General features: G+C 37.7%; 1 protein-coding gene across 1 annotated transcript in view; it reads right to left on the bottom strand.

The window, feature by feature from the left end:
* LOC124214696 (beta-1,4-glucuronyltransferase 1) overlaps window positions 1–15,549 on the bottom strand; it is a 36,183-nt gene that overhangs the window by 10,330 nt on the left and 10,304 nt on the right. The window contains exon 2 of the mRNA XM_046617257.2: window positions 14,951–14,996. The gene's annotated coding sequence lies outside the window, so the exon portion shown is untranslated. The remainder of the gene's footprint in view (window positions 1–14,950; window positions 14,997–15,549) is intronic.

Below are 15,549 nucleotides of genomic sequence, written 5' to 3'. Positions count from 1 at the left end.
AAATACAAAATTTTCGTACACGGTGATCTACCCAATTATTCAATTAACTTATCTTTCCATCAGAATCAATTTAATACATTCCCCTTTATTGGTTTCCCGTCGTTCTACCGACAGTATTTGTCAATTAGCCGTAACACGAATATATAAATAAACGCTTGAATTTAGCGAACGAAGGGTAATTGAATTTCACTATTTCCGCCCATTCGTACTTGACGGGCGATCCTTTCCAGCGGATGTGCAACAACCTCGACACGACACGTAATTTTGACGCCATCGTAAAATCTGCATATTATTTCATTCCGACTCATTATATCCGAGCGTCGAGCTCGTGGTTATTCAAATTTAGTTCACAAGGAAATCCGTTGGAGTGAAATGCATACATCAGGAATCCGTGTAGCAAAAATTTTTGTAATTTCCTTATTGTTGATCCTTAAAAATATAAGCAAAAATATAACAGCAGCCACAGAGAAAATCCTTCAATTTTTCCAAGTGGCGGACTCGAATATTGGCAAAATTGCCCGCGAGTGTGAAAAAAAAGGAATCGTTCGTGAATTCCTCGGCCAAAGGGACATCCCGTTATAACTCGTCTCTTTTCGCATATTTTTTGGCACAATATACCGTTGACGTGCGTTCGCGTTCCCGCCTCAAGGCTGAAACTTCAAAAGCCTTAAGGTACCCGAGGTTTGTCAGCCGTTAACCCAGTACCTCTTACTTGAAATTCGAAGGCAATGTAAGTGCGCACGTATCCGGCAGACTAGCGTTCGCCGGATTTGCTCGCGTGAATTAATTGCTCGAACGCTCCTCTCGTATTATGTACGTACGGACCTACGACGTACATACATAGATACCGATGATAGTCGATCGATGCGCATAATTCTACGAAATGTTTTGTGTCCAATCATCCTGCGGTAACATTCGGCGATTTCGATCAGCTTAAAAGCCGTTGTGCGGAACGGAAGCTCTGATAGTCGACTGATTTTATTATTCTAATGTGAAATTTAAGGTATATACAGATTACAGAATGCCTGTATTTTATTTTTACATTTTCCTCCTTTTTTTTTTTACCAAACAATTCCATCCTTGTTCCAGTGAAAGCGAAGCGTTTACAGATTTTTATTTTATGCTATGACTAGATTGCAGTGTGTAGGTTTTAGTACATGAGTAATTTGTACTCACATACAATAAAGATACGTATTCGCGTATATGTATAATATGGAGGCCGTACATGTACATATGTATGTCCGTTACCCGTGTACGCTTTACGTATGTAGGCCTGTCAGATTAAACCACGTGACCGGGGAAAATGATGCAACAAAGAGAAGACCTTCCGTTGATAATTTTTTTTTTTTTTTCATTCTACCGACACTGTTAACTTTTAGCATCGATTAATCGTTGCTCAATGTAACAATACAAATTTTTTTTATCGAAACAAGATAATGATGTAACATTGAATTATAAAAGTACTTAATTATTTTTCTAATTTTTTATTTCTCTAATTGTTTACTTTGAATGTTTTTCTAATGCGCACATGAGTATTCATTCGCCAGACATTCTAAATGATTGATCAGCTGGATATGCAGGCAAGTAACTGTAACTAAAACAATCTAATCGCAAAAGTCGTGTAATAAACTTCATCGTACGACTGACTTAAAATTACCATCGTTAAATACCTATTCGATACTTGATTTGGATAATAAAAATTGCGTATTGACGTATATGACCTCACATCCTATAGTTCTATACATCTACAGTAGGACCAGCTAATGCGACATACAAAATGCTGGAATGTCTTGAGGTTAACGACGCGAAAAAACCTTGCACGTTTCAGCTGGTTACACTTCGCAGTTATATCGATGATTTCCAGTAAATACGTCTCATTATGCAGATATTTTATGCAGAAATATGAAAGATATCCAATTTTTTACTTTTGTAAATTCTATTGCTGATAACTTTGTCAAAGGATGTGCGTGGTGAAAAAAAAACCTAATTTCGAGCGGCGGAAAATACTTCGTCCATCTTTTCTGTTCAGAGAACGGGGAGAGTTGCTTTGAAAGTAACTGCGGTGACTTCGATCGAAACGAATGTGCGGTAGTAACGAAGCGTGAAAAAAGATGCAAATTAGAGCAATTTTACACGTGAAAAAACAGCTCCGATTTCATATTTTACACAAATTTATACAATCTCTCGAAACAAGGACTCAAGGTCTCTTTTTTTACTGCACCAGACAACTCGTTCTGATCTAAGTAACGAGATATAAAATCGAGGGTACGGAGAGTGACTTTAAACTGTTCCGTTGCGCAGTGGTTTAATGCTCCCCAGCCTCGAGGCTCGGTAAATTATTCGACACGTCAAATAACCCGTCAAGTCATGCAACGTCAAATAATTTCTGTAGCCTAGGATCATTTTGTCTGTCGCGTTATTATCATGCTCGTAATCCTATGAATTTTCGCCTCCAAGTTGGGAAACATCTTGCAGATCATTTCACGCGATACTATTGGTTGTTAGGAATGGTATCGTCGAGAGCATGATGAATGTCAGGGAATTTCTGCGTCGAAACATTACAATAACGTCATCGATCCGTCGGACAGACCGTTGTTGGATAATTATTTTTCGACTGCACTGCCACGAGCAATGTTATTCGCGATACCTATGCAAAGGGGATGCTGAAGGGTGGTCGGCCACCCGTAAACAAAAGAGCCAGGCGAATTCTATTTTCAGCACGGAAATAGGCAACGCTACCAGAGCCTGACGTACGTGTCCAGATGAGATCGATAGCAGCGGCTGCTGCTGCTGCTGGTGCTGCTGGTTCATGAAGAAACGCAGTGCGGGAAATTGAAATTAAATCCGGATGTGGAAGAAAAGTTATTCGAAGACTCGCATGATGTATTTTTTCAGCGTAATAATATAACGAGAAGTGTCTGGGTTTCTCGAAAGTTGAACATCTTTTCGACTAATACAGCGAACGTTCTAAACTTTCGCATATATAGCATGTTCCACCTTTTCGGACAAGGTATTCAAACGGCAACCGAGCAACGATCTTGGATTCAACAACCGCGAGACTCTCGAATAAAGACAATCGAATGAATTTTACTTAAATCTGAAAGTCAAATTGCCTTTCAAATCGTTGTTTCACCTTTTGCAACGTCTGCGGTACAGTAGGAAAGCTTCCTACATACCCAATCCATGAACATCACCTCTAACAACGCTTACATTTGCAGAAATTTCGTAAGCCTGGTACATAACAGCGTTGTGAAAAATGATTATCGTTTATTCCTACCGTAAAAAGATTACGTTTACATTATTATTACTATTATTATTATTATTATTATTATTATTATTATTTTTCCGATCGATAGTACGGTATTCGGAAACGACATACCTGTGCCGCAAAATCGCGTGTAATAGCGTAATAAAAACCAAAACGACATGCGGTGGCGAACGCGTAGCTACGTAACGCAAAGCTCAGAATGATTATATTGCAGGAAAATTTGAGTGTCTTCTCGTTCTACGATTACTATATCTTAATAAAGCTTCGTTTTAAGCTGCCTGCTGAAAAGTCGCAAATAATATTGACCTTAGTTGTATTACACTTTTCTTCTTTGACTTTCGTACGAGAAAATAGAGTTCCTTAAATCGTACACATCATTTCGTTTCATACATAGGTATATATATTTGCAAATAATGTCAAATTTCTGTTGTTTCATTGAAATACAATATAATATATGACACAAGGGTCATTAATAATTAGCGGGTGATCAAACGGATGTCAGTGATTGCTCAAATCTCTCACGGCACAAGTAATTCAAATGGTTGTGACAAACTTGCATAAATATAAAATATGGGAAATGAACGCGATCGGTAGAAGCTGTATTACTGAATTATCAGAGATACTAAATCTGTAACTTTCGTTCATTCGACAACAATCGCATTCTTAGTTATTTGTAGTATTGAAAAGTAAAATTTTATTAATTTTTTTTTACCTAGTAGTCTAGCTTCAACTCTGCGAAGTAAAGAAATGCCTGTGACACTCTGTTTTTAATATTTTTTAAAGTCACATACACTGCACTTTTACATTATTTAGATTTCTCGTTTCAACATCAAGGCAAATGTAGAACATCGAAGATGCTTTCATTCCGTTTCGACTTTCCCTTCGCAACTGTGCAGTAAAACCTTCAATAAGCCATACCTCACATCGGCGAATGAAAAGTTTCTATACCAGAAATAAACCCTCGTGTCAAATCGATTAATCGCAAGTCTGAAACTGATTCGCTAGAAACATACATGTTTTCTTACCTGTTATTTTCTATTTACAATTTTTATCTTTTGGCTCATCGTGAGCCACTAACCGATCGTTATACCAACCTAGTCATCTAACGTCGTCACGTAATATTCGTTAAGTTCACCTTTCGCCGGAGCTTCACCGGTCATCAGTAGTTTCATATATATATATACAGATAAAGTTTAAATTGTGATCTGGAAGTGTAACGTTATTATTCCGCAACGCGCTGTAATTATCGTCAAGTAATTTGTAATATTACGGCGTTAATGCCCGGCAAGTAATAGTCGCCTCTGGAATAAATGCCGGCAGAGAAGCGAGGCGACCCGCAGTAAGAAACCCGTCGCATCTGTTTTCATCACGGCACCAGAACTCATTAGTAATTACATTGATAATGGGGGAACGTCGAGATGCAGCGTCTGCACGAGTACCTGCCAAGCCTTGAGGGGAAAACTCGATGCGAAACAAAAATGACGTAACTTTTAGTCCGTGAGGGGTTGTCTCCTAAATTGGCTTTTCACTGTTACGTTACAAGCGTAAGGCAAAGTTTCCTTTTTATTTTCAATCGTCACTCTTTTGCAGCGGCAGCGGTTCATACTCAGCCGCCTACCCGCCATCGTTCCAGGACGAACTCAATTTATCGGTAATAGGAGCTACAGGAGCTACTTGGTGCGCAACGTCAATTTTACTTCGTATGACAAACTCCTCGTGTCCCGGCTCGTCGCGTCACCTGGTAAGTAGAATTAACGTTTCATTATTTTCATTCGATAATCTCGAAACTTCACGATAGTTGGAGAGCTATTTCTGATCTTCTGTATAATATAAATGTTGTAAAAGTTATTTTTTATAAACTGAAGCGAACCGCGCGAAATCGTTAGATCATTTTACCCAATAATTAATTACATTGCTGTGTACGTAAGCGTATGACGAACAAGTCTCGGGATTCTGACCAAAGGTTATACCTATGTATAGGAATTAGCCGAACGTCGTGTATAATTTTTTTAAATAAACCCACATCGCGATTGACAAGTTTTCACTTTTCTCCAATAGAAAGTGTGGTCAAGTATGATAGAGAAAATAAGATTTCAGCAGCATTAATTCACGAGGCGGTCTTTCCTGTCAACAACATCGCAGGCAGGTGGTAACAGTAATTCTAGATTACGCGACGATTTTGAGATATTATTGAACGGATATTCCCAACCAAAGTGAGTCTCGGTGAGAATATTGAACACTTCCCGATGAGATCAAAATCTGAAAAACAATCATAACCATTTGATGAAATAATTCGTTTTAAATAATAATAATGCCAATGGAAGTGGTTAATAAATTGTTTAAACAAAAATTTGTGTAACAAATCTCTAGTGAATTTTTTGAATTTCATATAAAATGAATTCATTGTCTTTCTAAATACCTATGAATTTTTTTGTAATTCTCGGCTAAAACTTCTTCAATGTAATTTACAACCATTTATGAAACACCATCCAAAAATTCAGGACTTTTGACCCGTTAAAAAAAAAAAATTTAATTCTCGAAAATGGGTTTTGCGCAATCACCGAAAATTCAGAAAAAAAAAAAAAAAAAAAATCACAGATACTCGGAATAATCAATGAATTCATTTTATACGAAATTTAAAAAAATGCATTAATACAAAAATACAGAAATTTTTGTTTGAACAATTTATTAACAATGTATTGGCATTATTATTATTCAAAATGAATTATCCTATCAACTTGGTTATGATTGATTTTTTTCATATTTTTATCGCATGTCGAAGTGTTCAATATTCTCACCGAAACTCATATTTGGTTGGAAATATCCATCCAATCAGACCTTAATTTATCAAGTCACATGTAAACCAATATAATGCCATTAAATCGGATCATCGAATGTATATTCGTGAGGAACTTTTGAGCTCGGATAAAAGTTCTCAGACCATCAAATTAATTACCGATTCAGCAGTTTCGATACACCTGCAGCGCATAGAGCATCTCATATATTGCGAAATATCAGCCGATATACCTTATAGAGATGGCAATTTCTCAACGGTGCAGCTTGAACACAGTTATTGTACCTAGAGTACGCCTCTGGCTTCCGTTATAACGCGCCTTTGGCATACCGGTCGAGTGCAGGTAAATTTATAAGTCGTGTGTCGGAGTGACTGAGTTTAAAGTCAGAGCTTTCTTTCGTTTCATTTACAGAGGTAAACTTCTATCCGTTCAGTGTGCAAAGTTGGAATAGTCGCGTACACACACAATCGCGTGCAAAACACAGGAAGCTTACAATCTAGAGCAGTTGTATAAACGTGAAAAATGGGTTGTGAAATGTTGACTTGAAAAAAGCTCCGTTATACATCTGGTCTTTACACCTCCCGACAGATTCACGATCTCTCGGATTTGCATAATTCGAAGAGAAAAAGCCGGGAGCTCGAGATGAATTAACCTACGACATGAAGCTTCGCACTACCAACGATTAACTTTCAAGTTCCAGTTTCATCTCGAAGAGTAATATTTATACCTAGCTGTACTTCTCGTGTACTGTGGATGTGTTTCTTTTTACTATTCTGTAACAGAGCCAAAATGATTATGTCGGTAAGTCGAGCGTGTAAATTGGCATTCATGTAATTACGTGATGTAGGTACACGCCATAATACGAACTGGAAATCAGCTACGGCGTAAATAAAAAAATACGTTTGCAAATTGGCGTTTGTCCGCGTTACAACGTCCGTGCAAAACGCATTCGTTCCAAACGGCTGCTCCGTGCAACTAGACTTTCGTACAAACTGTTCCATGGTATTGTCGTGTACAAACAAGCGTCTACCCTGCAGATGCCTATTTACGATACCAACATTCGCACTTCACACAGTTTAATTCTGCACAAGCGGATATGCGTCATTCCACCCCTCGGGGTTATAGCGTCGCTCGTGTTCAAATGCGTGTCCGTTCCAATCGTTAGTCGGTGAACGAAGAGGGGCGGAAAATTACTAGCTGCATGCGATTTTTATTTACGAAGGTAGGAAGGGACGATCCACGCGAAGGACGATAATAGTACGAAGAGAGAGGGAGAGAGAGAAAGATGTATATTTGTAAAGAGAAATGTATTATAAACGAATAGAGAACTAATAGAGCGGTACGACTCTGGCAGTCGGTACAAGAGGTCAATTAAAATGTCATCGCTGCTTCGGCTTATCGTTTCTCTGTCCATAATCAATGAAAAATGAACGCTTTGTACACTCAAATATTAGGCCGAAGTTTTTACGTGCTACAAAGCCATCAATTTTAAACAGCTCATGCATCGTAATAGGCTAAAGTGATAAGTGCTTGGCACCCACGCGAGGGATCACGGACTGAAGATAAAGACACGACTATGACATGCTATACTAATTTCTGAGTGATGTATTTTACGTAGATAATTCCGTTTTGTTGTACTGTGTAGTCCACGTCTAATCTTCACGACTTGCGGCGGTTAAGTACCCTTGAGAGCCATAAAACAGGCCTTTTATCAAACATTATTTCCGAAGTCATGAATAACGATAGACAATTGATTTTTTTTAAAACTTGAACCGTCCATTTATCAACATTATTCACATTCAAGAAAAAGTCATTTAGCTTCAGTAATCAAAAAGTTATTGACAAAAACGTGCAGAGTTGCTCGCGATGCACCATTAAATGGTAAACATGATTCCGCGTAAGGCACAAATATAAAACAAAACAAAACAGAAAAAAAACTACAATCTGAAAGATATTCACTACAACTTGTTGGGAGCAGATTTTGAAAAAACAAATTCAAAACCCGTTTTTCCGGCATTCTGTTCTCAATAGGCTATAGCGAATAAATGTCACTGTCTATCTCAGTTTAAATTTTCATGCAAATCGTTGGAGCGGTTTTCGACATTTCATGCTTATCTTTCAATGGTGCACCGCGCGTAACGCTGCACGTTATTGTCAATAACTTTTTGATTACTGAAACCGAATGACTTTTTCTCAATTCTGAATAAATTTGATAAATGGACGATTCAAGTTTAAAAGAAATCAAGTGCCTATCGTTATTCATGACTTCGGAAATAATGTTTGAAAAAAGGTCTGTTTTCCGACTCTCAAGGCTACCTAACCTCCTCGACTAACCGACGTCGAATAGACGCACGTATCTTATAACGTTGCGAGCGAAGAAAGCGGGGCTGAAATTATCACGCATTGTCCTCTCTTTAGACAACCAGTCGCGTGCAAATAAATAACCCTCTAATTACTTGGCGTCTTGTTCAGTCGTGATTCATAATCGTTAACCTCGTCGTCGCCTCTCATGTTTAGAGGAAAAAATGGGGTGGGTCACCCGTCTGGGTCACGCGAGTGTATTAGCTCCCTGGCTAATTGTAATATTAAAAAACTGTCGCGACCCCTTGAACGTTTCTAAGTTTATTTTGCCATACATATCGTATCGGCTGAGCATGCCGAATATGCGTGAGTCAATGACCACTGACTCGGTATCGCAGGGGTCAAGCACGATGCGGTCCTTCGTAGACGTAGAGAAGTAAATCTTACTTCATCGTTTCCACCAATCACGCGAACCCGAAACTGGTCTCGTGTTTTAGACGCTTATACACGGTTGCTCTCGGCAGTCAAGTTGTATTTATTACTATTCCGAGCACAACATCTGACGCGAGGTTAATGAACAGCAATGATATAGTATAGTAAGAGTATGTAACAATACAACTATTATACATCTCTGCGTGTACGAAGAGTTGAACTTGACAAGGCACTTAAGTATGGGTATGTTAGATCCACATAATAGAGTCGATTCAGTCTCATGATCACTCAAGGAGTTCTACAGTCTTTACACTTTCGCTTGCTATTCTTGTACCACGCGTGACTTATCGACGCGACATCGCGAATACCGTGCGATCTTTTCGGTACAAGTAAATCTGCATACCGGCAATTGATTGTAAAATACAAATTCGGTCCTTAAAACTTTGTGATTTAAGTTCGTAGATACAGCGTCGCAGCCGGATAATCGCAAAGGAATAACTTTACCTCGAATCATGTACAAAATGTATTATGTACATTATTATATATGTACTGTGTATTTGACGATATAATCTTTACCGTTAGAAAATTATTTCGCCTGAATTTTATGAATTCCTGAATTACTCTCACACGTGATTATGTTTTGCATGTGAATGAACGTTACAGATTTACAAATTTGAAATGTTTCATTGTAATGACGTACGTCAATTTTTATCGTTGAATCCTCTTCGCCGGCTTTACGTACAGGTCTGTGAATAGCGGAAGACCTGTGTTTTTTACTATACATAGACTCGTTTTGTATGCACAGTAATGTTCATTAATGGGTTCCCAGTGGATCAATATTTTTTTTTTGTCTGGAATCAAATATGAAACAAGCTTTCTTTCTATGAAATTTTATGTGCCTGCGATCGATGTGTCGTTTGTTTCTCCTCTCACTTGCGTCGCTAGTCATAGACGCATAAAATTTGCTTAGAAACAATCCAAAAAAAGTAGTCAACCACTGGGAACCCATTAATGAATATTGCTGTACATACACGTTATGGGCAAAAGATAACGGAAGTGTAGGCGTCGACCACTACGAACTGACTCACCGATTATGTGACTGACCACTGGCCCAGTTCCTCATATCATCATGAACGAATTATCACGAACCCATAGGAAGGAGCGATTGCTAAGCGAAAACTAAGAGTCGCTCCGTTCAATTGTACATGGAAAAATTTTTTTTCTCAAATAGACAATTGTATTAATTGTTTTTTTTTCCCCTTTTCTTTTTCTTTTGCCAGCAATTGATTATGCGTACGTATGGAAGATGAAAATATCAGATTTTCAAACCACTTTATACCGACACCTCGAACATTCTGTAATGTTCCTTAAAAATACTTTTGTAGAATTGTTCAAGTGACGGAGCTCCTCGATAACAGCCGTCATAACGCTTAAGCAATGTATCATCAGCATCGCCATTCATCATTCTATGTTTTTTAGGTGTACATATGTTTGCATTCAATGGCTTGGGTCTTACAATAATAGCGACTGTCTGGTAGCAGCGACATACAAGCTATAGACGCGTAATACCCGATATTAATCTTAGATACTTGTACGAGAAGTTTGAAACTCCGCTTAGAAAAGTGCAGAGAACGTATAAATAATATACGGGGGTTAAAATTTTATGCTTTATAAAAATTTAATCCAATTCTTTCTCCTCGGTTTTTCCTCTTATAATGTATAGGGTACTCTTTATCATAGTCGCTGCTGACGAATCGTACCCTGAACACGTGTACAATTTACTACATCGATTGACTATTGACAACGCAAATTATAACGGTAAGAATCTCGTAGTTTCTTTTTCTTTTTTTTTTCTACTTTTTTTTCAATTCAACGATATCGCATTACAGTCGAATACGATTATTCGCGTGGATGATACCGTCTTTTCGAATCGAGACTTGCCGCTATAATTTATGCATACGTATAATAATTGACGGTATGCGTTTGAAATATACATTTGTGTGCAGAAACAGCTCGTTCGTTAATACCACTGAACTATACTACTTTAGCGCAAATGAATTCACAGTCGTTCTTCGCTACATAGACTTTAAATTTAATCACCCTTTTTTTCCTTCGGCACATGAGACTTTGTCAAATACGTCCTTTCATTTATTAATACATACCTACGTGACATAGATTTTTGTTCGCATAGTGAGTGGAGATAGCAGGGATTGGAGGGCTTCTTGCTTTGGGAGAGTTCCAGTGATTAATGGATACACCGTTTACGCTTTTATGACATTAAGCATACCCCCCGTCGACCAATATCAACTTTTGGTACGCCACGATCAGTGACGCGGCGGCGCCATTTTCGCAACTAATCGCATATCATGTTTCTCTGTATGTACAATGTACACAGTGCAGTTGAAAGTTGAAAAATATTTATAGATTAAATTCAACTTGTACATAGCATTGGAACACGTGATAATAAATCAAATCAGCCCGCCGATTTACAGGTGATGTAAAAAAATATCAATATCATAATTCTGGCATGAATTATACCCGTCACGTATGAACATAAGTAACATCCCCATAGTACGCCTCATAAATATATAGGTATAGGTATATATGTATGGGCTAGATTCAGATTTTTGATCACCTTATCGTCGAAACTATAATTTCCCCTAATCTCGAGCAATTTGTTTACGTGCAATACGCGGTAAGCTATACTTCCATTCGCAATCGAGAGGCAAAGAGAGAGAAAGTGATCATTTCTAACCCAGAAAATTGATCGTGCAAGTGTGCGTTGACCTTAATAACCTATAATATTATCAAACGAGATAATAATATAACGGAATTAGATATTGATCCATATAATTGCTTATTAATAGAGTTATTGAAAAGAGTCTATCTATTTCACCGTTTATTCGGTATATTAGAATAAGAACACGATTTTATGGTGAAAACTTTTGTAGCGGACAGGCAGCAAAGGACGTGCTCGCTCGCTTGCAAAAAGGAGTGAAGTGTACCTTATTAAATAGACACACAGGGACTGCGTAATTTTTGGTCAAAAGCACTTAGACCTGGCTTGGCGAGTGTGTAATAATTATCACGTTGTGCTTGTTAAAATTGCATTAGACCAAATTGTTTGTACCTACTGCAGATATGTAAATGTGTAAAATTGTACATGAATTGAACGTTTCTCGTGCTCGGCGAAAGTAGCATTGCTTAAAGCCGACTGGCCTCGATTTGGATTTTGGCTGGTATACAGAGATGTCATGTATAACGATGTGCACACATACACGCACCTCAGGGCTGTAAATAACACTAGTCTCTTGGTAATGATTCGGCTTTTAAGACTGGCTCTCCTGCATGGGAAGCCGAGACGAACGGAGGTCGCTGTTGTTAGATGTAAATTCATACATACTTCGGAACCATCACCGGGACGAATGATAATCACCGCGTGCGTCGTGGTCCCCTACAGTCCCCTGGTCGTTACATCTGTAACGGCCTTGTGAATAATTGGAAGGATGTACGGCTTTCCAACGCTGTCGAATTTGCGCAACCTTTAGTTTTCGTTTTCAATTTTTACTTGCACTTTTTTTCTTCCTTTAAACACGGTGTACGGTTCTATTAGCAACTGTGGTTGCAAATACATGATCAATACAATACGTACACTTCGATTCTGCCGTACATAGCGAAGACTCAAGGTTTGATTGATCACCGATTATCATATCATAACAAGATAACACCTCGTTAATACATCTTTTGCGTATACTGTATAATACACCTCTATGTATGTACGCATAATGATTCTTTTCGCGCAAATCAGACTAAAAAGAAGAAAACACGCCCATGTGAAAAATAGTTCAAATATACGTGAATGCATACGTTAATTTTATACAAAGCTGCATTTTGTATATGGTTAATCTGAGTACAGAACAAGGGACGACGTCCATCTGCTCAAAATACCTGATTCAAAGATCTATCTCACTCAGATGACGATTTTTCAAACCCATCAAATAATTAATTATTATTGAATTACTTGCCGTGTGGATCATTACTTCTTACAAATGGCAATCAATTTTTTATTAGCAAGGGACGCGATAAAAGTATCGATTTCTTAGTACTGTACCTATTTATGAAGCTTTTGGACACGGCAGAGATTACATACTGAGAAAACGACCATTCAAAGTGGATAACGTTGAGTAAATGAAAGACAGATAAATAAAACTGAAAGTTGTTGATAAGATAATTCTGGTAGGAATGACGAAAAGAAGGATATGAGAGGATTTTTATAACGTAAATCAGGTATGAAATTACCGTATTTCTCGCATCTACGTTCGTCGGCCTTGGACCTTACCTAACTATACAGTTGTGCAAATACACATCCATCTTATTTGCGTCACACTTTCACACGCATCATTTAACACGTTTTAGATGATTATCACGCTTGTGTATAATACGTAACCTGTATTTGTACCTCCTTTTTTACAAACAGCCACGCTTCAACGCGTAGCGTCAAGGTAGAATGATTTTTCAAATTAAGTAGGTACACAGTGCAGACTAGTAGGTTTTCATCGATAAATAAATTCGTACTCACGAATTGGCATGGTAGTGATCGTTAAATTATCTAGAGAATACATCCATCGAACGGCACGGACAGGAAACTGTCTCCGCTGTCGGCAACGAATTCCTCGTGTGTTGCCACAAGTCGGAAATTATTTTTAATCGTACGTGAGAACACGCGTTGAATAAGACAATTATTTTAGAGATACAAGTGTCGAAGTTCCAAAGAACGTGCGTCACTCAAGGTTTTCAACTTTGAATAAAAAATGCAGCACTGACAAACTCTTTCGTAATTTTCATTCACCAACAAATCAAAGCACATATCCTCCGATGTATGAACATTGAATCATAGTTTTGGTTTGATATTCCACTTATTTTTTCACTCGCATCTGGCAAAACCGTCATCTAAGCTTCTGACGCTAAACTCATAATCTGATCAACTGTTAGATTATACGATCGACCCACCGATTATCAATCTTCATAAATCATTTTTATTGTTGAAAATAACGCGCCTATTTTTCGCCCTGGAAAGATTATTGCGAATTTATAAAGCCTCTACGTTTTACCTATGTGAGGTTATCGAAGGTAGATAGCAGTTATCGAGTGTAAAAAAAATCATACCTTCATCAGCGAGCAGCATGAACGAAGCTTGATTGCGATAACGAGCAGATAATAAGATCGTAAAAAATGCAGCTAAAAAAAAAATCAATAGCAATTCAAATCTTGAAAAAAGAAATACTATTGTATTGAAATTTGCGAACATTCGTCGATTCGCATTATCACTTTTCATTATACTTACATTAATTATTGTCACGAATAATTTCCACGGGACGCTACAAAATTATTTTGATGCGAAAATTATAAGATTCAGCTACGTCGTATGATTTATGCTATACGATATTGCGAAGCACCGTAAATCGATCTCGAGTTCATAAATGAAATCTAATTAAAAACTTGATCGTTTCGTTACATCTGTTTGTAACAAAAAAAAAGATAAAATCGCCGGTACGTCACTGGAGAGAATTTATTCGGGAAAACAACGTCGCCGTAAATTATTCGGATTAGACTTTCTCGATATCTTCAGATATTTTTGAAACGACTTTCACCGTCAAGAGTCTATCAAGTTTTTACATAATTCATGGCGTTCTAATATAACGCGAGTTATCATCACGGTATGCATTTATTTCAGTACATACATATTTCAACGATTCAGCGTGGTAATTGTTGGCGTGCAGATGGCTGATGAAATTCGTGTCAGGGGGAATAAAACCGGAGTCTTTGCACCGCGCCGCGTGAAATGAAGTTAGATCGCGTGATTCCCAAATTATTGTTATAAATCCCGTCAGTCAGTTACTTGATCTCCAAACGTCGCCGACGGTTTGGGAGTATCTTGAATTACTTTCATTCGGTTGCACGTCACGCAACGTAGAAGCTACAGAACGAGTCGAATTCTAAGGAATACGTCGCAAGGTTTTCAGCAACCAGGAAATATTCGTGCTGTTCGCTATATTTCTGTAAATCTTGTCTAATCGATGCATGGACATAATTAATTCACGTTTGATGAAATAAGGGAGAATTTAAATCAAGAAAACATTTCTTGCTCACTCACCTTTACTATTCGAAAACCTTCGTATGGCTTGTATTCCCTCGTATTCCTGGAACATAAAAAATAACGGCCGATTGTAATACACATGTATCGTTACACGGCACCACGCTAATAAAAATTTTGTGAAATACCTTGAACTCTCAATACTTGTATAGAATTATGGGGATAAAACTGAATTGCATTTTTATATTTCCAAAAAATTTAACACGTTTTGGCTGATAACTGTGGCTGCAAGCTTCAGCTTCATGCAGTTTCAACCGTCGAACAATTTAGCATAAGTCGATTTTCCTCGATCGCTGAGAACGATTTGTGTGAACAAAGTTTATAGTACAATATTATTATTCCTTCCAAGCAACACCACACATCGTTTCAGACCCGGCCAAAAATTCTAAGAGGTCGCAAAATTGAGTTTTCGATTTCCCATTTAAATAACACGATAACTGAGTTATATGTATACACAACAATATGTAAAAATAATAAAAAATAAAACGATAAAGAATTCTTTCTAATAGATGTATTAAATATCGTCCTGAGGATGACTCTGATCAGAATCGAAACATTGACTTCAAATATTGTTGTTAATACATGACCTACGTATTCAA

This window comes from Neodiprion pinetum, chromosome 3 (genome assembly GCF_021155775.2).
Source record: "Neodiprion pinetum isolate iyNeoPine1 chromosome 3, iyNeoPine1.2, whole genome shotgun sequence".
In the NCBI taxonomy this organism is placed as follows: Eukaryota; Metazoa; Arthropoda; class Insecta; order Hymenoptera; family Diprionidae; genus Neodiprion; species Neodiprion pinetum.
This window is presented reverse-complemented; position numbering and strand designations above follow the sequence as displayed.